This window comes from Molossus molossus, unplaced genomic scaffold (assembly GCF_014108415.1).
Source record: "Molossus molossus isolate mMolMol1 unplaced genomic scaffold, mMolMol1.p scaffold_m16_p_1, whole genome shotgun sequence".
NCBI lineage: Eukaryota > Metazoa > Chordata > Mammalia > Chiroptera > Molossidae > Molossus > Molossus molossus.
In genome coordinates this window covers 23,601,232-23,628,226 of record NW_023425344.1, presented here as the reverse complement: position 1 = coordinate 23,628,226, position 26,995 = coordinate 23,601,232, and positions in this window count along the sequence as shown.

The following is a 26,995-nucleotide window of genomic DNA, read 5'->3' as shown; positions in this document are numbered from 1 at the left end:
CTGTATTCCTTCTGGAGGCTCTAAGGATGAAACTATTTTCTTACCTTTCCCATTTTCCAGAGGCTGCTTGCTGTCCATGACTTGTGGCCCCTGTATCTTCAGAGCAAGTAGCCTGTCGATTGCTTTTCACGTTTCATCACTGACCATTTCAGCTGCTCTTTTCCTCTGTTAAGAACCATTTAGTTACATTGGACACTCCTGCATAATCAACTTTTGTAAGATTCACTAATTAATTACCTAATTCCATATGAAACCCTAATTTTCCCATGCCATGTAAGGTAACATATTCACTGTTAACAGGGCTGAGAATGAGGATTTTGGGAGGGTCATTCTGCCTACTGCACAGAATCAGAATATTAAAAAATAATTGAGAATGTGGGATTTCAATGGGAAATTAGGAAGACTGGGGAAGAAAAACAAGCATCATTATATAAAAGTGCTGTTGGGTTGGGTACTTCAATATTTCTATGGCTACATTAGGTAGCTTCAAGTTGTTGTTTTTTTAAATATGTTTTTGTTGACTTTTTTTTTTATCCTCACCTGAGGACATTTTTGCATTCATCTTCAGATAGAGAGAAAGGAAGAGAAAGAGAGGGAGAAACATCGATGTGAGAGAGATACATGGACTGGTTGCCACCCACATGACCCCAACCCGGCTGGGGACAAACTACAACAGAGGTATGTGCCCTTAATGGGAACCAAACCCGGGTCTCTCTGGTCCATGGGCCAACACTCTAAACGTTGAGCCAAACCAGCCAGGGCTATTTTTTTTTTTTTTTTTTTTTTAGAGAGAGAGAGAGAGAGAAACATCAATGTGAGAGAGATACATCCATTCATCAGTGGCTTTTTGCGCACCATCCCCCTGGGGATCAAACCTACGACCCGGCCATGTGCCCTGACTGGGAATTTTCTCAGTCCATGGGATGGCCCTTAATACACTGAGCCACACCAGCTGGCTCTTTACTCTTGGGATCAATAGTTAATTTAATTTTCCATTAAAAAAATTTAAAAAATTACCTTCAGTTTTCCCTTGAGAAAACATTCTTTAGTTCTAATGACATATAGTTATTATGCTTCAGAAAAGGTCTATAAATGTTTATTAATCATAATTGCGATACTCTTCCAAATTTATCTCCAATATATGCAATTTTAACACACCTGGAATCTCTCCTAATAAGATATGCAGTTGAGATGAAGGAAAAGGAAAATTAGGAAAGAAAAAGGAAAAGGTGCTTTTGCCTAAAATAAGATAGGAATTGCATATTTCCCTTCTGACTCACTGGTTTAAAAAAGAGAGAGAGAGAAAAAAGAAAAATCTAAAGTACATAGATATAGATAGGTGGGTGGATGGATAAATAGCTAAATATATAGATAGACAGAAGACAGACATAGGAGAGAGGGGAAGAAAGAAATCCCCAAAAAACAGGGAAGGAAGGAAGGAAGGAAGGAAGGAAGGAAGGAAGGAAGGAAGGAAGGAAGGAAGGGAGGAAGGGAGGAAGGGAGGAAGGGAGGGAGGGAGGGAGGGAGGGAGGGAGGGAGGGAGGGAGGGAGGGAGGGAGGGAGGGAGGGAGGGAGGGAGGGAGGGAGGGAGGGAGGAAATAAGGAAGGGTATTAATATTATGCTGTCTCAGTTATCTATTATTTTCAGTACAATATTCACAGAAAATGTGATCTTTTAAATAGTCAAATTTGTTGCATCCAGCAGTGATAAAGGACTGTACAGCTTCTTATTGTTTAGTGGTTATCTCCCCTTTTTTCTTTTAAATGTGTTTTTATTGATTTTTTAGAGAGAGAGAATGGGAGAGAGAGCTAGAAACACCTATTTATGAGAGAGAAACATCCATCGGCTGCCTCCTGCACGCCCCTCACTGGGAATCGAGCGGGAAGCATGGGCACGTGCCCTGACTGGGAATCGAAACAGGACCTAACAGTCTATGGGATGATGTTCAATCCACTGAGCCACACCGGCCGGGCACTTTTTTTTTTTTTTTGCTATATTTTTCATTTGTACTATGAGGGTCTTTAGCCCATAGTTACTGGGATGCGCTGATCGTATTTCTATGTATATTAATTTTCTGTGCATGAGTTTGTTACCCAAGATGGTACTCATTTTTTCACCACTATTTAAGTACATACAGATTTTTTTCTCTGTGCTGCTGCCTGTCACTCTTGGCAACATGCTGCGTTTCCGGCCTGTGACCACTCCTGACCATGACGGGAGCTGCTGCTGTTGCAGCCTTGACCAGCTCCATCCCTCTTGCCCGATGTTACAATCGTGCTCCTCTATTCTAGTTTTGGATTGCTCTTCTTTTTTTATCCAATATGTATTCCATATTGGTCCACTTAATACCTGGTCAGGACCGATTGATGTGATCATACTTCCATTTGTTGACTAAACATTCGGCTTATAACATTTAAATTGATAATTCATAAATTTATAAATGCCACTCATTCACCTATCCATAGACCAAATATTAATGGAATGTTTACACTTTAATATGAACAACAATATTATTTTTGGTTTAAGAACAATATAAGTAAGCAATACATAATTGCTATCTCCAAAGAGTTTATAATATAGGTGAATGGAAGAAATCAAAACTCACTGTAATTTGAAATCCACAAGTAATGAATATAAGAATAATAGAAAGTATTGTCAAATGCCAAAACAAATTATCATTTTATGATAAAGTATTAGGGATTAGTTCATGACATTAATTCTATTTTGACCTAAGTTGCAAATATCATCACTGTTAAAGATTAAAAATTATAGGTCTTAGACAAAGAATGTGCAGTAAGTAGCAGTTTTTAATTCTGAAATGACAATTTGATACAAGTGAAATCTAGACTCAAAATCCTTCACTCTGTATTTTTGTTTGTTTTTGGTCCATGTCCCTTTTACTTATTTTCAGCGTTATCTGCGTTCCAGTTTAAATGTCGTGGCAAACATCCACACCTCCATAACAAGCACCCAGACTGGTGGGCTTATCAGAGTTCCCTGCAGAAGGTGTTGGAAGTCTCACTTGCACAGACAAAGAGAAATGATTTTCTTTCCAGTCACGTCTTTAGGGAACTATCATGGGATTTCACATGGATACTTATTTAAATATAATAAAACTTTATCCCTAAGACTTGTTCATATAACTTTATAAGAACATATGCTTTTGGCACGTAAAATATAGATGCTTATGATAGAAACAAAGTATCTCTATATATGCAAAGGTATAGTATGACAACTATATTCAATGTGGGTGCATTTTTTTTCTGAGACAATAAGCTAGCAAAATGGGATCTGACTCAACGAACTCATACCACATTGATATTTCTATGACTTAAAATATTTGTATTTTATCTTTCTATAGCAAGGCACATTCTAGAAGAATATTGTTGACCTTCTACCCCCACCTACTTTTTTTCCACAATATCCTAAATTTCAATGGTACTGAAAATTTATAACAAAATTACACATGAAGGAAGTAGGGGATTTGATTAAAAAAATACAGCAACAAACATGTTTGGACAAATAATGGCTAGAGAATACTGACCCATTACAGTTAACTTTGTTAAATGAATCATTCTCTTAAGGCCTATAACTATGACAACATAAAGCTAGACTTTTTAAGTCGTACAGAATGAAAGAAAACAAAATTTAAAAGAAATTATACTTTCATAATCACTTGCTTAGACTAGGATTACTGACATTTTAGCCATACTATAAATATTTTGTTTCTTAAAAATCCCAGAGAAAACCATTCTTCTTCAAACTAAAGAAGTTGTTACTTTAAAAAAAAACCAAAAAACTAAACATATATTTCTTTAATCTTTGCCCTGCCAAAATATGTGTTTTTAGTGATTTATAATTTATAGTTTACATTTGTGTATAGATGGTAATGTTCAGTAGAACTTAGAGAAATTATCTATGTATTGAGAAAAAATCATCAAGCATAGGAAATAAAAAATTTTGTATTTCTTTATAAGGTTACAATATTTCACGTTACGAAGACAACGTTCTCCATAAATAAAGATGACCATTTTAGAGTCATACTTTAAGCTGTCTATTTAAAGCTAATCATATTTTATATTCAACTGAATAACATAAGTGACATAAATTCATTTCATTTATCCCATCTAAAGGCTATTAATATTCTCCATTAAAACAAGTAACTATTAAGTCAGATAACTTGTTTCAATAGCTTCTCTGCTTCCACAATAAAACTGAATTTTTTCAGTTACTTTGCAAAGGAGTGACTAGCAGCTTAATGTATTTGTTGACGTACTGGGCCAGTCCAGTGTTTATGGCTGCCTGCCTTAGATTAGATTTTGAAGCTCCTGGCAACAGCCCTTGATGTGTGACCTCCTATGTAAAATGACCAGTTCAGACCGAAATGCCTGAATAGATCTTTCTGGGGGGGTAGCTGAACTCAGTCCTAACAAAAGAATCTGGGCAGAATCAGCTCTTTCCCTCGGTGACATGCATTTCTTTGTTAAGGTCAGCAATTACATTCCAAAGTCAAACTCACAGAAACAAAAATACAAACAAACAAACAAAAAAACCCAGTTCACCTAAAGCTATCCAAGAAGAGTGAGAGCTATGATCTTCCAGCTAAATATCTGCTATGACCTGAGTGATCCTAATCATGTCAGTAAGAACCGTGTTTTCAGCATGCACGTTTGTGACTGGTTCCTGTTTGTTTGGAGACGGGAGGCCCTGTCAGACGGGTGATTTTGTTAAGGCAGAGAGGGGTGAGCAAAGGCAGAAGGCATCCTTGCTCTCCACGGAGTGTGGCAAGTGCCACATAAAAAATAATCAACTCCTACAGAGAGGAGAGAGAACAAATGAGTACTGGCCCATTACTTTGCTTCAACTTGACCCTCATTACACTCAAATAAATATTCATGAAACCCCTCAACTATTGGGTCATAGGTAAGATACAAAAGGTACCTGGAATAATAAATGACAGGGTTTGAAATTAGAAAAAAAGAAGAGTCGGTTAATTTGCCATCTGTACTTGTAGTCTAATAACACATATGTCTTATAAGAAAATTATAAAATAGAAGCATTCATTGAAAACCTGAATTTGTTATTTTTAATAGTTTTTTTTTAATAAGAGACAAAGGTCAGTAATTGCCATTAGGTTCTATTTTAACATACTGAATATTTAACAACATAATGAACAACAACATAATGGAACAGCGTTTATTTGTTAACATAGAAAAATAACTTGGAATAGGTATTTTTGATTGCTTTAATGAATTCAGCCTCATAACCCCTAAGTAAATAAAACCATCATATTGCTTTTCTATATTGTCAACAGCTTCTTATCAGCTTGGCCACACATCAGAATAATGTGGATTTTTAATTCCAGGTATATATGATGCATTAACGGTTTTAAAATAAAAAGTAAAATAAGTAGACATTTAATTATAAACATATAATTATGATGAAAGAAAATTTTTTATGCCAATGTGGGTGTGAATATCCATTCATATTCATATACATATATTTGGAACTTTGATGGTGAAATAAATTTCTCTGAAATGTTGAATTTATCTCCATAATATTTTTGATAAAAGCACAGGAACTAATTATAAAATGTAGTGATTTATTTGTTGTTTTTATTTATAGATGAAATAATTCTATGCTATTATTTTTGTGTTTACTCACTCAAGAAAATTCTTAATCTATTTTGTACTTTTATTTTATATTTTTCATTATCATTTATTCTCTCTATGCCTTCTTCCACCCCCCCCTTTCCCCCCATCAACAATTACCACACTGTTGTCCATGTCCATGAGTTCTTTCTTTCTTTCTTCTGTTTTGCTCAGTTCCTTTGTTATCAGGGAAATTGGGGGTATCTCTTTCCTCACTGGGGCTGCTAGGAGTGGAGTCCTTACAATATCTTGAGAAAAATAATTTTTGAGACTTGCACAGGAGAATGAGTGATTTTTATTTGCATGAAATTACATCCCTGGGTTTCCAAAGTCACGCTCCCCTATGTCTAGTTATAGAAGAAGTACAGCTAGGGTATGAGAAGAGCTAGAAGCAAAGCCGGTGTCCAGAGCTTTCGTTCCATGTTGCAATCTGGTCCAGCTTTTCATCAGGCTAGTTGCAGTCCATTTGTCCATTGTTTGTGGGGTCCACATGGTCATGGGCCATGTGAATGGACACAAGGGAACCAAGAGTGCCCAGAGCAACCAAGAGCACCAAGAACACAAGAGAGAACTTCTTTGTTCAGGAGATTAAATATCTCAAATCTCACACCCTTGCAGTGGCCACACTTATTCTGGCCCATGACCTGTTCCTAGGTGTGTCTGACAGGCAAGTACCTTCCTATGTTACCCCAACTTTACTAGGCATGTGTCTATCTTCCTTCTGTTGGACCCTGGGGGAGTATACAGTTGTAACTTCCTGAGGAAGCTACCCAAATGACATACCTATAACATATGGCCTTCCTGTTGCTCCTTTTCTGTTATAGCATCACCTCCAACCCCACCCCCTAACATCCCAAAAGACGCAATCCAAGTTTTTGTAGAATTTCTTTTTCCACATATAGATATTTTGGGTCTAGTGGATAAAAAAAAAAAAAAAACCATGTAGCCCTGGCTGGTGTTCTCAGTGGTTAGAGCGGTGGCCTGCAGACCAGAGAGTCCGGGGTTTGGTTCCTGCTAAGGGCACATACCTTGGTTGGTTTGTCCCTGGCTCCGGTTGGGGTCATGTGAGTAGCAACCATTCGATGTGTCTCTCCCACTTCGATGTTTCTCTCTCTCTCTCTTCCTTTCTCTCTCCCTCCCACTCTATCTGAAAATAAATTTTGAAAAATGTCCTTGGGTGAGGATTAAAAAAAACAAAACAAAACAAAAAACCATGTAAAAAAAACTAGATGTTCAGGAAAAAAGCCTCTCGTTCTTTCAAATAACAAAGTTTGTATACTTGCTAGCTTCCTTTTCTTTCTGTTTCCTTTTATTGTAATGCAGAACCTTCTGAGTTGGAGGACAAGAAAACCTAAATTAGAAACAAAAGATTTTTCTCACTAAATGCCTCAATTCAAAATGTTTTTTAAATGAAAGACTGACAGAGTAAACTAATAAATGAACCAATAAAACACAATTGAGTAGTCTAGGTAAATCTGCTCCATTCAACTATGAATTATAAATGTAATATTAGAATAAAAATGCTTTATTTAATACTTTCTGTGATGATTTTGCAATGAGGACATTGAGCTTTCATCATAAGGGTTCAAAAAGGACAATTAAATAAAGAAAAATAAATATTTTATCTACCAGATGTTTATTCTGATAAACATAATGTAAGTTCTCAAACTTTGAGGAATAAGTCCAAATTAGGTCATAGGGATATAATTTTCATGTATCTATAAATTAAAAAAAATTTTTAAACAGTAATTTTGAATATAATTTGATGAATTTGGCCTAATAGAAAATATTCACTCAGTCATTAACTCATTATTAGCACAAAACATTTTTTGAAATAGTAACTTAAAAGTGTGGGTTTTAAAATCTTGGAATGCAGACTCTGTGCTTTTTTTAAAAATTATTTTTATATCAATTTGTTTGTTTTACAGATATTTCTTCTTTCTCCCCCATTGACAATCTCCTCCCTATCCTCCCTGCCCCATCCCCAGCTTTGTTGTCTATGTCCATTGGTCATGCATACATGCATATAAGTTCTGTAGTTTATCTCTCCTCCCCCAACACCCCTTCTCCGAGGTTTGCTAGTCTGTACCCCACCTCTATGTCTCTGGGTCAACTTTGTTCATCAGTTTGTTTAGTTCATTATATTCCACAAATAAGTGAGATCATGTGATATTTGTCTTTCTCTGCTTGGCTTGTTTTGCTTAGCATAATACTCTCCAGGTCCCTCCATGTCATCTCAAAGGATAAGAGATCTTTCTTTCATATAGCTGCATAGTATTCCATTGTGTACATGTACCACAGCTTTTTATTCACTCATCTACTGTTGGAAACTTGGGTTGTTTTCAGATCTTAGCTATTGTAAACAGTGCTGCTATGAACATAGGTGTACATATATTCTTTCTGAGTGGTGTTTTAAGTTTTCTTAGGGCATATTCCTAAAAATTTCAGGCATCATACACAGCAGAATTTTCATTGATACAACATCTAAGGCAAGAGAAACAAAGGAAAAATGAACACATGGGACTACATCAAACTAAAAAGCTTCTGTACAGCAAAAGAAACAACCATCAAAATGGAAAGGGAACCCACTATATGGGAGACCATAATTGCCAATGATGCATCAGGTAAGGAGTTAATTTCTAAAATATATAGAGTGCTCATACAAATCAACAAAAAAAAAAAAAGACAAAGAACCCAATTAAAAAATGGGCAGAGGAACTAAATAGACACCTCTCCAAACAGGACATACAAATGGCCAAGAGACATATGAAAAAATGCTCAACATAACTAATCATCAGAGAGATGCGAATTAAAACAACTATGAGGTATCACCTTACACCTGTCAGAATGGCCGCCATCAACAAATCATCAAACAAGTGTTGGCGAGGGTGTGGAGAAAAGGGGACTCTAGTACACTGCTGGTGGGAATGCAGACTGGTGCAGCCACTACGGAAAACACTATGGTGTTACCTCAAAAAATTAAAAATTGAACTGACATTTGACCCATTGACCCCACTTCTAGGAATGTACCCTAAGACTCTGTGCTTTGAAAGTCTGTGTGCCTTAATAAGCATTTTCACCTTTTTATTTTATTCCTAAGTTTCCATGTGTTTCAGGAAAATTTTAGGATACTAGAAATGTCCCCATTAGTGTTGTGTAGATTTAATGAAATATTTTTGTAAAGAGCTTAATGTATGCTTTTATATAAATGCTTGATAAATACTATTTCAGTTGACATTTATGCATTTTATATGCTTACCTATCTTTATTTTTCTTATCAATTCTTACTATGTGACCTGTTATTGGTTTATTTATTTATGCGTTGACACAGATTTATTTACTTATGTGTTTCTTGTCCATCTCATCCAGGATAATATAAATTCCCCAAGGGAAGGAATTTGCAATTTAAATGATTTCATACTCTTATGCAACATTTGCATTTCCAAATATATGACACTTCAGTGTCTTTTACACATTTAAAAATTGGGGTCTTGGTGTTTTACATATAAATTTTTATATTTCACATCTAGAAATTTTAACTTTTGGTAGCAGAGTGTTAAAAATGCTTTCTCCATTTTTCTTTTAGCATTATTTTAAATTCTAATTCCTCAACTTTGTTTCTGAGCTGTTTTAAGTTTGCAGAAGAATTGAAGAAGTACTACAGAGTTCTAATGGCATTTTCTAGTATACAAAAGTTTTGTGCTTTTTAATATGGCATTAATTAAAACACTCATTAATTTCATATATATTAAGAAATTATTCTAGGCCACATATTAAGTCATTGTTGATAGATCACTATTCAAAAAAGGTGAGGCACTTAATTTCTTTGAGGACAAACAAACCAATTAACAAATAGTGATAGAAATGTCTGATAGTGATGATAGCTATGAAGAATAAAAAGAATATTTCAATAGGCCCCCTGGACTGTGGGTGTGTTGAGGGTAGAGGTACTTTACGTCGGATAATTTATTTGAGAGGTTAATATTTTAAGGACGCTGGAAAGAACCCAGCAGAAGGGAATGCAAGAGCTTGGCAAGAGCAGGAAGTTCAGTGGAAGGCTGTCGTGATTGAAGACTTATGAATCGGTGGGTGGGAACCATATAGATAAGCTAGAAAAGAGGCAGGCAGTCCGATCAAGTAGAGCTTTATATGTTATGGGAGGAGGTTATTCTCTTTAATTCTAAATACATTTCAATACTGCTTTACAAGACAGTTCAGTGCAGAGGTTAGTGGGTAAGCTCTGGCTGTAATTGCTTGGGCGTAAATTTTGTCTTGACATTCTCCAGCTGCAAGGTAATACATTAGTTAATATTTCAGTCTCTTTATTTAAAAACAAGGACCATAATAGTATGTACTTTTTAGGATAAATAGGAACATTAATGTGTTACTGTAGCAAAAGAAACAGTAAAACATGGCTCATAGTAAATGTTTAGTAATTGTTAGCAAATATTACATTTTAGAGTAAAATGCTGCTAAGAGACTAATGAGGTAAGCTTTTGGATAACTGAACATAATTTAGGAAACTGATATAGTAGTCTAGCTGTGACCTTCTTGGTGGTGACAGGGAAGATGGACATAAATGGATAGATAAGGAATATGTTATGTTGGATTTATTAAAGAATGGTAATGTGGAATCTTCTTCCATCCAGAATCCAACGAGTAGTTATTTATAACTTGGTGCTTTAGATTTCACAATGCAATTTATTTTTGGTATATAGCCTGGTATATGAGTCTTTTTTTTTTTTTTTTTTTAATAGTCATTGACAAGCACTTTTTAAAAAAAATATTCCATTGCTTTAGATTATGTGTTTAGTTTTCTTTGTTATGTATTAAATTATTTATGTTCTAGGCACCCACTTGGGGATATAAATTAGACTCTGTATTATGGACTCAAGACTATCATTGACTAATCACTGAAAACTTAATAAGCCTTCATTTCTGCTAAGACAATTTCTTTTCATGGCTTTCTTTTCCTCTAAATTTTATAGTCTTTTTTACCTATTGACTTTTCCATTTGAACTTTAAAAAATTATTCACAATTGAATGTCATTATATTATATAAACATATAAGGTTATTTTGGTAGAAACTGATATCTTTATTACATCCAACACCCAGAAATAATTGCAGAATTATCTCCCCACCTTTTTAGTATATATTTTGTATTTCTCAAGAAAAGGTACATATTAAAAAATCTATCTATCCATTTATTTATTAACTATCTATCTGAGATATTATGCAGGTAATGTGACAATATCCTACATATTACCTGTAAGGATTTTACGTTGTTATTGACCATAAGAATACTATTTTATTTATTTAACTTTTTAAAATTATAGTGTATGTCTTCTTTGCTTTCCCCAACACTCTAGAGTTTTAAACAATCATATTTCAAATAATGGAGATTTCAGCATTCTTTGTATAAGTGTAACTGATTTGCTTGAAGTTATTGTTATTAATAAATTGGCCATTTGTCTGGAATAATTTTAAAGAGTATTAGTAATATTGTGCATGAGCACTGCTATTCGATCACCATTTAACATTATCCTGCCAAACCCTTGAGATGAGTCATCTTCAACATACTGAGGAAGTGTTTCTCTTTCTGCCTCAAAACATATCAGTTACTTAGAAGATACTTGTCTGCTCCAACAATTATTTTTGTTCCAGATGCTGTAATAGCTGTTACTGTTCTCCAAAGAGGTATACACATTGCTAACAAAATGAAGTGTAGAGAGACAGGTTGACAGATGAGTGGAAAAATTGACCAAGTGTCAATCAACTGAAAGATAAATGGGGATATGTCCTGGTAAGACCTGGAATGTTGGTCTCTTAAATTTTGCTTTTATTTGATGTTGAAAACTTTTTTCAATATAATATTATATTGCTATGTATGACTTTGGATATATTTGGAGTTAAGTAATAGTTTTTTGAGCATTACAAATGAAAACAAAAATTTGCCATTCCTCAATAATATCACAGAAAACTATATTCCTGTTATATTAAAGTCTGAATTAATTTTGGTAATTGTCAAGATGAATTGATTAGTTAAGTGTATTTTGGCTCAGTGTTTATATTAATATAATTTTTAAAATGATGTCTTCGCTTCTTTATATTTTGAAAAAACTATGGTTGTTATAAAAGGAATTGTAATTCTTCAAAATTCATACGTTGAATTCCTAATCCCCAGTAACTCAAAATGGACTGTGTTTGGAGATTAGATTTTAAAGAGGTAATTAAGTTAAAATAAAGCCCTTAAGATGGGCCTTCATCCAATCTGACTGATGTTCCTATAAGAAAAGGGATTAGGACACAGGAGAGATTGGGGCATCCTTACTCAGAGAAGACCATGAGCAGCCAGAGTCTGAGGATGGCCATCTGAAAGCCAAGGAGAGGAGTCTCAGAGGAAGTCAAACCAGCTGTCACCCTGCTCTTAGACATCCAGGTTCAAGAACTGCAACAAAATAAACTTCTTTTGTCTAGCCACCCAGTCTGTGATATTTAGGAATAGCAGCCCTGACAGACTAATGCAAAGGCCTAGAAGAGTTAAATAGTTTGTCTGAGACCACACAATGATGGGCATGCCTTGGATACAGATGAAGAATATGTCATACTCTATCCGCCTCAATGCAGTATATCATCTGAGACACTAGAATTAATTTTGTATCATAACATTATTTTCTCTTGTTCTGTATTTTTTAAAAATGCATTTTCTCATCCAAAATATTGATTCAGAATCGAATATATATAAATGCAATTTTAGAGGAACTATTAGAAGGTGGATTTTAGTGCTGGAAAACTTTGGAAATTCTAATTTTTATTAGAAAAAATGTAACATTTATCTCAGAAATGTTGACCTTTTTAATCCAAAACAAGTTTTTTCTTAGTAACAAAACAGATTTTTTCCTAGAAAATAACATGTTTCCTTTGATCTCATGAAATATTCAAAGTGATAATGAAGCATGTTTTGCTTTCTTGTAAACCTGTTAAAGAATTATTTTTTTCTGTGTTTGACAGTGGTAAAACTTTTATCACACAGCATGAAATGTGTTATTTTGATACATTGATACCATATCAAAACTTATCTTTACACATTCAACTTTGTGACAAAGAATATTTTCAGATGAATTTCACAGGCAATTTTTATGTGATTTAAAAAAGTATTAGTTTCAGATGCCGAATGGCTTTTACACTGTTAACTGATAAGGACAGGCTGATGAATATATTGATGATGGATTAACACTATATTATAACCTAAAGGCAACCCTGTAATATGATTTCTGATATGTGAATATTCACATAAACTGGAATAAAAGATTTGTAATTAAAGCAATTAACAGTCTTACTTTCCAAATCCATTTACAGAACTCTCACTAATGTTAATGTTGGTACATTATTTTAGTAGGGTAGGAATGGAGTTTTTTGTTTGTTTGTTTGTTTTTTAATCCTCACCCAAGGACATTTTTGCATTTATCTTCGAATAGAGCAGCCGGTGGGGGGCATCAATGTGAGAGGGACACATGCCACCTACACGACCCCAACCAGGGCTGGGGACAAACTGTAACCATAAACAAGGTACATACACTTAGCGGGAACTGAACCCAGGACTCGCCCGTCCACAGGCCGACTGACACTCTAACCACTGAGCCAAACAGGCCAAGGCAGGAATGGAGTTTTCAAAATCTATTCCCATAATTAAAACACCAAGAATGCAAACTTTTTTCCTTTGCCTTTGCCTTTGCCTTTTCCCTTCCCTCCCTTCCCCCTCCCTTCCCTTCCCTTCCCTCCCTTTCCTTCCCCTCCTTTCCCTCCCCTTCCCTCCCCTTCCCTCTCCTTCCCTCCCCTTCCCCCTCCCTTCCCTCCCCCTCCCCATTCCTCCCCTTCCCTCCCCTTCCCTCCCCTTCCCTCCCCTTCCTTCCCCTTCCCTCCCCTTCCCTTCCCCTTTCCTCCCCCTCCCTTCCCTCCCCTCCCCTTTCTTCCCCTTCCTTCCCCTTCCCCCTCCCTTTCCTTCCCCTCCCTTCCCTTCCCTCCCTTTCCTTCCCCTCCTTTCCCTCCCCTTCCCTCCCCTTCCCTCTCCTTCCCTCCCCTTCCCCGTCCCTTCCTTCCCCCTCCCCTTTCCTCCCCTTCCCTCCCCTTCCCTCCCCTTCCCTCCCCTTCCCTCCCCTTCCCTTCCCCTTTCCTCCCCCTCCCTTTCCTCCCATCCCCTTTCTTCCCCTTCCTTCCCCTTCCCCCTCCCTTTCCTTCCCCTCCCTTCCCTCCCTTTCTCTCCCCTTCCCTCCCCCTCCCTCCCCTCCCCTCCCCTCTCCTCCCTTTCCTTTCCTTTCCTTTCCTTTCCTTCCTTTCTTTCTTTCTTCCTTAAGTCTCACTTTTCATATATATAATGACATTCCTACTTTCAAAATATAATATTAGTGATATGGTAGAGAAAAGTAGAAAGGAAGACCTCTCCATGCAAAGAATAAAATAAAAATAAATAATAATTTGGAATGATACATTTTCCATATTTGTGATCACACATAAAATCAATTTCCAAGGGCCTCCTTTTTCTTTTTAGACAAGCAGTATTCAATTTAATGATATTTTAAAACGTATCTTTCAAGTCAGTCCATATTTGCCATATCCACTGTCTCTACCTTAGATCGTGTTACCTTATATTTTGAACTGAATACAACAGCATCCAAAGTGATCTTCATGTCTTGACTTTAACCTGCCTCCCATACACTCTGTAAACTGCAGATTCAGTGGTATTTGGAAATTAAAGTGGGATCATGCCACTCTTGATTTAAAATGTTTCAATGTTTTCTAATAACCCTCATGATAAAAAAGTTATACTTGAACTACTACTGAATTCTTGTTTTTGTTTTGTTTTGTTTTGCTGTTATTAAAATATCAGCTCCATTCTATCTTACTCTTGGTTATATTTTCTCTGTTTCCTATATATAGAGAATCATTAATGCCATGTTGGTTTGCAAAGGACTTTCATATACATTTAATTACATATTTCTGCTATCATATATCTTCTTGTACACATGCTGTTTTGTTTTGTTTTGTTTTGTTTTGTTTTTATCCTCAACCGAGGACATTTTTCCATTTTTTGTTCAGATAGAGCGGGAGGGAGAGAGAGGAAGAGAGAGAGAGAGAAACATCGATGTGAAGGGACACATCGAGTGGCTGCCACCTGCACGACCAACCAGGGCCAGGGACAAACTGCAACCGAGGTACGTGCCCTTAGCGGGAACCGAACCCGGGTCTCTCTGTACCGCAGGTCGACGCTCTAACCGCTGAGCCAAACCGGCCAGGGCTTGTTTTGTTTTTTCACAAAGAAAGAAATGTTACTGCCAATGCCATCCACAAGATATTTTTAGTCATTTCTAAAGGCTTGACTCAAATATTACCTCCTTAAAGAAGAATTACCTAAAAGTTTATGACTCCACAGCAATAATTACTTATTTCTCTGCAGCTCCATAAAATTTTATTTCTCCAAAATAGTGCATCATATTCTGCCTGATTGTATACTACATATATATGTGTGTTCAAAAAGTAATCAACTTATGAGAAGTGTGTATACTTATATTTTATAGCCTCTTAGGATAAGCTTAGTGGCTTTTGTAGTACAACAATGTAGAGATTTTTATAACTTGAATTGGGTGAATATTAATTTATGCAGTAATTTCATCATGTGCACACACACACTTGTATATATTATTTTCCTTGACCAAATATCTATACACATGCACACACTTATGTCAGATATAAGGTATTTGAATATTTCGTGCCTTCTTCCTTTGTTTTATAATATTCAGAGTGCCTATAATGTAACTGTATGAACTCAGTGTGGATTAGGTGGCTGTGTTTTCAGTGAGAAAGCCTGTTGCATCATATCAGTATTCTGCTTATCTCACAACTACGATTCTGAGGAATCGATAACATAAAAATGTGGCCAACATACATATGAATGGCACTTGACATTTTAAATGGTGGGGAGAAAGTGGAAAACTATATTTGAAAAAATGGAACATTCTTGCTGAAACCCTCATGCAACAGGTCATTTTTTTGTTTATTTTCAATTGAAACGATCACACCTAAGGCTGAAAAATGAAATCTAATAGCAAGTCTAAACTTTGTATTTCTGAAGATGTGTCAATGCTGCCTAGGTTTTAGGGTTAAGAAGGCAGCATCAGGGCCTATTCTCCCTCAGGCATATTTCTAGTCTCCCTGCTCCTTCGTCCTATCACATACCTGCGTAAATTTAGCAAAGCCTGATGAAGCAGGGCTCTCCATCATTAAAACTGGTGTCTGTTAACGAAGGTTGAGAACAATTATGGAGGTGTGCCTAACACCCCTTGACCTTTAGCTGAGAAACATATGTGTGTGACTCTATGCAGCAGATGGGCCCTTTGTAAATGAAAATGGCCCCCAGAATGCATTTTGGTGACAAGACAGAAAAATCTGAGCAGAATGAAATTTCTTTGCATCATTTCTTGAAGAATAGATTAAATGAAGAATATAAAGCTGTTCTTGAAATGACTGTCAGGGGAAATCCTTGAGTTAAGAACATTTAAGTACTTAAATGATTAACTTGAGTCTTATTCAAGCATAACCCGAATCCAAACAAAATCCTTTTTGCTAATGTAACCAAAGCACAGAAAATTAAATTCCTCAAGTGGAATTTTAGTGGATTGAATTTATCTAAATTATTTCAAAAATTTAACGTGTTGGAGAAATTACTTTATAACAATCATGCACTTGATATGAATTTTAGAAATTACTTTTGGGAGTTTGAGTGGTAAATTCTTAACATTCTTGGTTCTTGGGCAGATAGTTTTAACTACCCATCGATACTATAAAGACCCATTGTGTGCTTACCTGTGAAGTTGGTCACATTGCTGTTGTGGGATGCTGAATCATTATTTGAATTAGGAAAAAAGGCCTCAAATCTAAACAATTCTCCTTTTAATGCATTTTGATATTAAAATAATATAACTTTTGAAAATTCCCAAGGGAAACATGGTCTATTATACTTGTTCTGTATAATATAATACATGCATACAGGTTTTTGAAAAATGGGATAGGCTAATAAATTTATTATTTGAGTTAACTGAGAACTTCATTGCTGTAATAAAGCAATAATTTCTTAAGTGTTTGGTCTCAGAAACACTACAGAATGTTGCTATTTCTTTTAGGTTAATCTAGTACTCCAGTCCATTTTAATGTTCGCTCAATGGTGGCTTGCAGTTACGTAGGATATGGCTAAAAGTCAAGTTCCTGTTAGTATGCAAATTGAGTATATTATACATTCCAGTCCTGGTGATGATTATCAATAAGTTCCCAGGAAAATATAAACATCCTAGAGTCGTGGTGGCATAAAAAGGAAAAAGCACAATGTTTGGATTAAGACCTGAGGTACCGTAGATAATATACTAAAATATCTGCTAGTTAGCTATATGAAGCCATTGAAAATTATTCTACATCAAGAGTATAATATACTAATTTCCATCCACATTCATTTATTCTGATGAGATCTTTCAGATTAACATACTGTGTTACTACATATATGCAGAGCATAATAGTTATAAAATATAAAAATGTATTATCTGAAATTAATGTTTCTAAGGTTTTAAAGCAAATATTTTATACCACTCTAAATACATTTATCATATTTAATTTAATTTCTTATGAGATACCTGTCTGGTTTGCTTAACAGGCAATCACCTTTGATCTATTATTACTCATTAATTCAATCCAACCACTATTTTTGTCCTGCTTTGTGTTGTTTAAATGCTATCTTAGTGTTATTCTTATTTCAGTTCTATCTTCCTTTCACAGGAGGCATTTATGATTGGAAAAGCTCATTGTCTCTGGGGGATATTTTAAGAATCAATTACTGACTTATGATGGATCAAAAATTACAGAAGCATAACTCTTATAGGGCTTCTCTGTTTATTGACAAAATAACCCATCTTTCAATTTTTAAATGTAATACTCCATTGGAATGGGAACTTTTAAGGTAACATACAGATAAATCTTATTCAGCAGGAGGCTATAACTTCTTATTAGAAAATGAAATGACCTTGATGAAAAGATATGGATTGCAGCTTGAGGTCCTCTACTTGCTAAGCACCTAGATGATTCTGGATGTCAATTTTGTCATCTGCACACATAGGAATAAAAATCTCTGATCGGATTACTGGTAACAGATCCCATCAGCACATAATAAAAGTCATAGTTTGCAAATTTCAGAATTTAAACTGTGTTTTGTCAGTCACCTTAATTTATGTAATTATAGGCAGCAGTATCAACAACTAAACTTTTCTATTTAAAAGGATCAGACATTGTTTTAAAATCAATTTTTAGTGGAAAAATTAAATTGGAAAGCCTAAGGGAGGGTATTATTTATGTCTTCATGTACAAGAAAGGCTATTATTTTAGTGTCCATTCAATAAATTATTTAAGGTCAAAGAATGGAAGAGCTGAAATTGAAGTAGAACTATACTTCAAGACTATATTGAAACTTCAACCAAAGGAATTTATAGTAAACATTGAATATATAGTTATATTTAAAGACTAAATATGGTAAAATGGGTTTGTTTCTAAATGCATTACTTAATACTTTAGCTGTAATATATTATGACTTACAAATATGATGATTGTGTTGTCATCTTGCTCCTTGAAATTCTGGCCATTAATACCCACATTTTTACTACTCATTTTCATGGACAAATGCAATGTAGTTTAGATGCCATTTATTATTTATTATTGTATTATTGTGTTGTTATATGGAGAAGCTGAGATAAATGTTCATTAATGAAATATTTCAAGTCCTATTTTTATAATATTTGTCCCTGGTACTATTTTAAGTTCCTACTTCCCTTGACTTTATTGGGTTAATACACAGCCCCTTCCTTTTATTTTGCTCAAATTTGCACAGGTGAAGTACATCAGCCTACACATGATATCCCTAAGAATTTATATTGACTCAATTGGCTATCTGTAAAACTAATTTTCTGTTATGCATATTGATATGCATGAGCCTTTGAATGCTAAACATTTTTTCTATAATCTGATTTAAATTAAATTCTGCAAGATGGCTTGACTGGAAGATTATGAGTTCAATCAAATACGAGGATACAAGATCAATGACATAATATAAACAACGTTGCAAAAATCTGTCTAATGCTAGTTTATCCATGATTACAATACAGCAAATCGAGAAACACATTTCTACACCTTTTTGCCTTAAGGACATCACTTTTATATATATTAGAAATTATTGATTGCAAGTTTGGCATAATGAACAATAGTCTTTCCTCACTATGTATAATTTGGAGGAAAATCCTTGGGGGAAAAATGCTTTAGCCATCCATGACAAGAGAATTGAACAAGTCATTTACAAATCACATAAATTCAGTTTAGAAACTGCTTCACTGGGATATGTAGTGGCCATTAAGGCCATCATGTTCCTTAGAGTTCAAAATATGTTTTGCTGGCATCAAATAAGCTGACCAGTATTCCCTGGTGAAAGTAGATGATATATGGCCTTCAAAACTATAACTACTGCAATCCCTGTGGTCATTAAATACTATGAAAGCTTTGAGTCACTGATCTGTCAAGCACTTAAGAGTTCATGTCATTTTCCATTTCTCTAGTTAAGAGTAACCCAGATCTAAAATTTGTTTGATATCGAAAATTGTCACTTATTTTTTCTTAGTTAAAATGGACTTTGACTTTTCAAACCAATTAATACATGAATGGCAGAACAAAAATAAAAGTTTTTATACCATCACCTATGTTGAAAAGTGTTAAGTATGCCAAGATGGCATGTTGTTAAAAAGAGTCACAAAATGTTTCAAATGTTATATTAAAAAAAAAAAAACTAGATTGTCTTCCAGGAAGCTGCTTTAGAAACCATGTTCAATATGTGTCCTGTACATTTCAAAACAATAATTAATTAATTTTGGCCATTTACTGTCAATGAAACAGGTACAATTTTAAAGAATAAAACAGCCCAACTGCGATACATGCAAAAGAGTAATGTTAACTATTATTATACCTTATTTGTTAAGAACAAAGCACCTAAAATTTAATAGATTAAAACAACAAATATTCTTTTTTTAACTCATCTTTATTATTGAATGCATTACAGATGTCCCACCTTTATTTCCCCATTGACCTCCTCTTCCCAATCTGGCCCCCCTCCAGCCTTCCCCACACTATTGTCAGTGTCCATTGGTTATGCATATATAGATAGAAGTTCTTTGGTTTATCTCATTCCACCATCCCTTCCCTCTTGTCTTTGAGGTTCATCAGTCTAACAACCAATTTGTACTTCTTAATTCTTTCATCTTTTTCACCCATCCTCCCAGCCCCTGCCCATCTGGCAAGCAACACAAAGTTCTTAGTATATGAGTCTTTTTCGGTTCTGCTTGCTCATTTTGTTTGTAGATTCAGTTGTTGATAGATATGTATTAATTGTCACTTTAATGTTCATATTTTTGTTCTTCTCCTTCAAGAAGACCCTTCATCATTTCATATAATACTGGTTTGGTGTGATGAACTTCTTTAGCTTTTTGTTGTCTGGGAAACTCTTGATATGATCATCAATTCTAAATGATAGCTTTGCAGGATAGAGTAATCTTACTTATAGGTCGTTGCTTTTCATCACCTTGAATATCTCTTGCCACTCTTTTCTGGACTGCAAAGTTTCTTTTGACAAATCGACTGACAGTCTTATGGGAGTTTCTTTGTAGGTAACAAACTGCTTTTCTCTTGCTGTTTTTAAGATTTTCTCTTTGGCTTTAACCTTTGGCATTTTGATGATGATGTGTCTTGGTGTGGACCTCTGTGGGTTCATCTTGTTTGGGACTGTCTGTGCTTCCTGGATGTGTATGTCTGCTTCTGTCACCAAGTTAGGAAAGTTTTCTGTCATTATTGTTGCCTTTTTTATTTATTTTTATCCTCACCTAATGACATTTTCTTTGCATTTATCTTCAAATAGAGCTGGAGGGAGAGAGGGAGGAAGAGAGAGAGAGAGAAACATCGATGTGAGACAAACACATCAACTGGTTGCCACCCACACAACTGCAACCGGGTCTTGGGTCAAACTGCAACCAAAGTATGTGCCCTTAGCAGGAACCAAACCGAAGACTCTCTGGTCCATGGGCCGATGCTCTAACTGCTGAGCCAAACTCGCCAGGGCTGTCATTATTGTTTCAAATAGGTTTTCAATTTCTTGCTCTTTCTCTTCTCCTTCTGGCACCCCTATGATGTAACTGTTGGCACACTTGAAGTCATCCCAGAGGCTTCTTACACTATCCTCATTTTGGGGGGTTATTTTTTCTTTTTGCTGTCCTGATTGGGCGTTTTTTGTTCCTTATATTCCAAATCGATGGTTTGCTTCTTGGCTTTATCTACTCTACTATTGATTCCTTGTAAATTATTCTTTATTCCAGTTAGTGCATCCTTCATTCCTTTTTTATGTTGTTGATGTTCTCATTAAGTTCCTTGGGGGTCTCCTTAAGTTTCTTGAAGGTCTCACTAAGGTCCTTGAATGTCTCACCAAGTTCCTTGAGCAACCTTATAACCTGTGTTTTGAACTCTCCATCTGATCGATTATCTCCATTTTGTTTCATTCTTTTGCTGGAGTTTTGTTCTTTTCTTTCATTTGGGACATGTTTATTTGTTTCCTCATTTTGGCTGCTTTCCTGTGATTGTTTCTATGTATTATGTAGAGTTGCTATGTCTCCTAGGCTTCATAGGGTGGCCTATTGTTGTAGGTGTCCTGTAGGATCCAGTGGCACAGCCTCCCTGATCACTCCAGCTGGGCCCCCAAGGTGCACCCCTCTTATGGACTGTACACCCTTCTGTTGTAGTTGAGTCTTAATTGCTGTTGGCACATCAGGTTGATCATCTGCAAGAACTGGCTGTGCCCACTGACCACTGGCCTCTCACTACCTTGGAGGATCAGCTGGGTAGGGGCCCATCACACAGAGCAAGACTTACTTCATCAGGGCTCTGGTACCCACTGAGTCCACTCATTGAGTGTGTCACTTGTGGAGGTGGTAGGGTGGTGGTGCTTTGATGTGGTCTGATGATGTCCACTGCGTGTGCTGGCTCTGGGGCAAGGTCAGCCACTGCCTGTGTTCTACCCAGGGCCACCTGGCATAAGCTACAAAGTGATCGGCTGGTGGCTGCTTCTTGTGCTGGGCTTGGAGGTGCCCAGAAAAAGCCAAGTTATGATCTAAGGCTGGCTGCTTCTAGTGCCAGGCCTGGGGCCACTTAACCAGAGGTATGGGGCTCGCTGAGACCATGCTGCTTGTTTGACAGATTTTAGGAAACTCTGAAGCAAGATCTAAGACAGGCTAATCCTTTAGTAAAACCTTTGGAGACAGCTTGGGTGGGCCCAAAAGTTGGGTGGGGTAGGGCCTCAGGGAATCTCCAGGATGACGCCAACAGTGTGAGCCAGGTTGCTGGAGTCCCAGATATGGTGACTGTCTGCTGCCCCACGAAGGGATCACCAAAGGAACATTAGCTTCCACCAGCACATCTGTCCAGAGAAAGCCGCCACTCCAGCCCTTGTTCCAAGGCCAAACAGCTCAGTTCTTGCCTGTATGTGTCTGGTGGCCCTCAAGCTGCTTCCCCTTCGAGCTTAGAGGTAGAAAGTCTTAATAAGTCTGTGCACGGGCCCTTTAAGAGGAGCTGCATGGGGCTCCTGAAGCCTCAGCCTCCCTCAGCCTCAGTTCCTGCTGGTTTTACAGCCAAAAGTGATGGGGATTCTCCACCTGGCACTGAGACCCTGAACTGTGCACCTGGTGTGGGATGGGGACCCTTAATCCTCAGGGAGGACCCTCCCAGCCTTGGTGTCCTCCTGGGTGTGGGACCAGCCCGTCCACCTCCGCCCTCCTACCAGTCTGGATGTGGCTGCTGCTTTAATTCCATAGTTGTAGGACTTCCATTCAGCTCGATGTCAGGTGGTTCGGAATGATGGTTGTGTTGCGGTTTAGTTGTGATTTTGATGTGGTTGAGGGAGGAGGCGAGACCGCATTTACTACGCTGCCATCCTGACTGGAAGTTCTCAACAAATACTCTATGTCTCATGTGCACAATTTGGTAATTTGGATTAGTCTTCAGCTGCTTCCAATGATGTCACTATTCTCCCCGACGCCTTTGCCGTGTTCTGATAGACAATGGCATGGGTGTCATGTACCACACAGCTGGCTCTCCAAGCTTGTCCACATTATGTTGGCTACAAGTTGCCCAAGGTTATCAAAAGAGAAAGGTCCTAATACACAGGCAGTTTCAAACCTCTGCTTACAACATTTCTAAGGTCTTATTATCCAAAGCAAGTAACCCATCAAGCCCAGACTCAACACTAATGAAAACTATCAACTCTTGATGGTAGAGCCAGAATGCTATATACCATTACACATATTAGGACACTACTCTGGACTTTCTTTTGTTTTTTTATATCTATCACATTAAAAATTCTATGATAATACAATAATATTAGGAAATGAGAGGTAGAGTATATTTTTTAGAAAAATCATGTATTCTAAAATATAGCACACTATATAAAGTTGTTATTCTTTTAGGACCCTCAACACTTGAACTTCTTTTAAAGTTTGAAGAATATTCTGTCTTATCTGCATTTTTTAGAAATAATAAGATCATTTTATTATTAATCTTGGTATACGTTTATTGTTGAAAGTATTACAGATGTCCCTCCTTTTTTTCCCTCCATTGACACCCTCCTCCCTGCTCCCCCACTTCACCTTCATGGCACTGTTGTCTGTGTCCAATTGTTATGCTTGTGTGCATATAAGTTCTTTGGTTTTTCTCTTCCCACTCCCTACTCCCTCCCATCTGAGGTTTGTCCATTTGTTCCCTGCATCTATATTTCTATCTTATCTGCATTTACGTCATATTTAAAAAGCTTAAAGTGCCAAGTGATTGACTCTTTTACTGAATCTTCCTTACACCCAGAGTATGGACACATGACCTGGGCTCCGCCAAACAGAGTATCTGCCTCCTGGGTTTGAAGCTTGGGATTCAAAGCAAAAGATAAGCAGGGAAAACAAAACAAAGCAAAACACTTGAAGCGATGCAGCGATTACAGTCAGGTGTCCAGGGCAGCAGGGACAGGATCCCCGGCCAGGTTTCAGTGCACAGTCTCACCGGCCCATTGGCCGGACTGCCTTCACTGATCCGGTGAGAAGGTGGGACTGGGAGAGAACAGTTCAGACTACAGAGGTTCTGTGTCTGGTTTTTTGGCCCTTCTGAAATGTCTATTATCTGTCTAATAGTCATCAGTTAATGCTTTTATTTATTTTTTGCTTAAATTGATTGATGTCAGTTTTGGGGGCTTGAAACTGAAATATCAGACAATGAAAGTGATATGATTCTTGTGTAAATTAAAAATTAATTGTCAAAAGGTCTTTATACATACATATTTTTAAATACTATTTAGCTTTCTACTGAACTTTAAAGATGAAATACTGATTTGAAAGTAGGAAGACACAAAATTATAAGTCATTTCTGTATATTCCACTAACAATGTATCTACAATGATCCAGGCATCCAAAGTCCAGATAGCACAGAAGATGTAGGAATAGTCCACATATTAGAGGCTTAATTTCAAGAAGATTATTGATTCTATCTACACAATTGCTACAAGCAAACAGACAGTGTATCTTTTTTTTTTTTTCTTCCATTTTTTTTTTTTTTTTTTTTTTGTACAGATAGAGTGGGAGAGGAATTGAGAGAGGGAAACATCGATGTGAAAGGGACACATCGAGTGGCTGCCACCCGCACAACCAACCAGGGCCGGGGACAAACTGCAACCAAGGTACAAGCCCTTAGCAGGAACCGAACCCGGGTCTCTCCGGACCGCAGGCAGACGCTCCAACCGCTGAGTCAAACCGGCCAGGGCCAGACAGTGTATCTTTAAAAAAATTCTTTGTTTTACAATTTAGGGTACTGTAGCTCATGTGATCAATGAAACCCTGCTCTACTCTGCACCATTTTCCTTTCTGAATTGTGTCATTCAGAACTCAAGTCAAATATTACTTCCACAATACAGCCTTTCCTGACATTCCTATGGAAAATTTAAAGCAGTCTCTTCGTCTTCCAAATTATTTCTATGTTATTACCTTGTTTCACCGTCTATACAATGTAACATGATGATTAAGATTTTGACCACAGAAAATAAACTGAAACACAAACCATCTGATTAAGAAGTGGGCAAATATTCCTCACCAAACAGGAAATCAAATGGCACACGAGGACACAAAAAGGTGTTCATTTTCATATATTATTAAAGAATTGGAAATTAAAGTCATGAGATAGCACTACCTATCTCTTAGAAAAACAAATTAAAAAAAAAAATGAAAATACCATAGGCTGGCAAGGATGTAGAGAAACAAGAACTCCCATTTAATGCTGTAGAAACACACAATGGAATAACTACCTTAAAGGATAGTTGGCAGTTGCTTGTATCACTAAACTTAGTCATACACAATCCAGCATTGTGCTACTTGGTACTTCACCAAATGTGTTGAGAAAGCCCTGCACATAAATACTTACAGCATCCTGTTCATAACTGACCAAACCAGAAGCAGCCAAGGCGTCCTTCAGAAGGCGCATGGATGACTGAACTGTGGTACATCCAGAAAATTGACTATTACTCAGCTATAACAATAAATCAGTTCTCTAGTCCTGAAAATACATAGAGTAAACTTAGATATTGTTTTAGTGAAATAAGCCAGTCTGTCAAGGATTCATACTGCCTGTTATAGACTAAATATGTCTTCCCCAAATTTTTATTTTGAAACCTAATCCCCAATGTGGTGATATTTAGAGGTGATCATGTTATAGGCATCAAGCCCTCATGAATAGAAAAGGTGTTCTTATAAAGAGAGCGCCCTTACCCAATGTGCTAAATGAGAACGCAGGAAAAGGATGTTCACCTGTGGACCAGGAAGGGGCTCTCACTAGACGCAGTTTGCCAGTGCCTTGATCTCGAACTTCTCAGCCGTCAGAAATTTGACAAAGAAGTGATTGTTGTTTAAGCCACCAAGTTTGTGGTATTTTTGTTATAGTAGATTGAACAAGACACTATATAATTCCAACTATATGACATTTTGGGGAAATGAGTACCAGAAAGAAGGGAGAGAAATTAATAGTTACAGCCCAGGGGATATTTAGGGCTAGAAAACTATTCTGTGATGATATCATTATATATATATATACACACACACACACACACACACACATATACACACACACACACACACACAATATTATACATTTGTCAAAACTCATAAAACTGTACAACCCTAGCCCTGGCCGGTTTGGCTCAGCGGTTAGAGCGTCGGCCTGCGGTCCTGAGAGACCCGGGTTCGGTTCCCGCTAAGGGCATGCACCTCGGTTGCAGTTTGTCCCCGGCCCTGGTCGGTCATGCGGGTGGCAGCCACTTGATGTGTCCCTTTCACATCGATGTTTCTCTCTCTCTCTCTGTTGCTCTCTCTCCCTCCCACTCTACCTGAACAAAAAAATGGGAAAATGTCCTCGGGTGAGGATTAAAAAAAAACAAAAACAAAAACAAACAACTGTACAACCCTAAAGCAAACTATGTACTTTAGTTACTAATTCTTAATTAGTCAATAACAATATATTAATATTGGTTTGTCTATTATAAGAAATGCACCACATCAACGCCAGATGTTAACAACCAAGGAAACAATGAGTGAACAAAAGAGGGAGCATATAAGACTCTCTGCATTATTTTAGCAACTCAATTTTTTATAAATTTAAAACTAACAAGAATTATGTCTACTAATTAAAAAGAAATTTCCAGACTTGAACCTCACCTCAACTATTTAATGTATATATGCCTGAGGTTACTAATCTAAAAAAAACATGAATGATAACTTTTCCTACCTGACACTAGTTCTGAAAATAAATGGAGTTATACATGTAATTATTGTTTTAAAAAGTCTGTCACATAATAAAAACCCAATAAATGTTAGCTATTACTATAGCATTGACATTGAAAATCCTTTTCCTCATTTTATTTTATTTTTTTGTTAAACCTCATTCAAGGATATTCTTCCATTGCTTTTTAGATAGAGTAGAAGGGAACAAGGGAGAGAGAGAGAGAGAGAGAGAGAGAGAGAGAGAGAGAGAGAGACAGGGAGAGAGAGAGATCAATGTGAGAGAGACACATCAATTGATTGCCTCCTGTAGGACCCCCAACAAGGGATGGACATCAAACCTGCAAACCAGGTACTTCCATGCCCTTGACTGGTTATCAAACCCTCAACTCTTCTGTCTGTAGGCCAAAACTCCAACAAC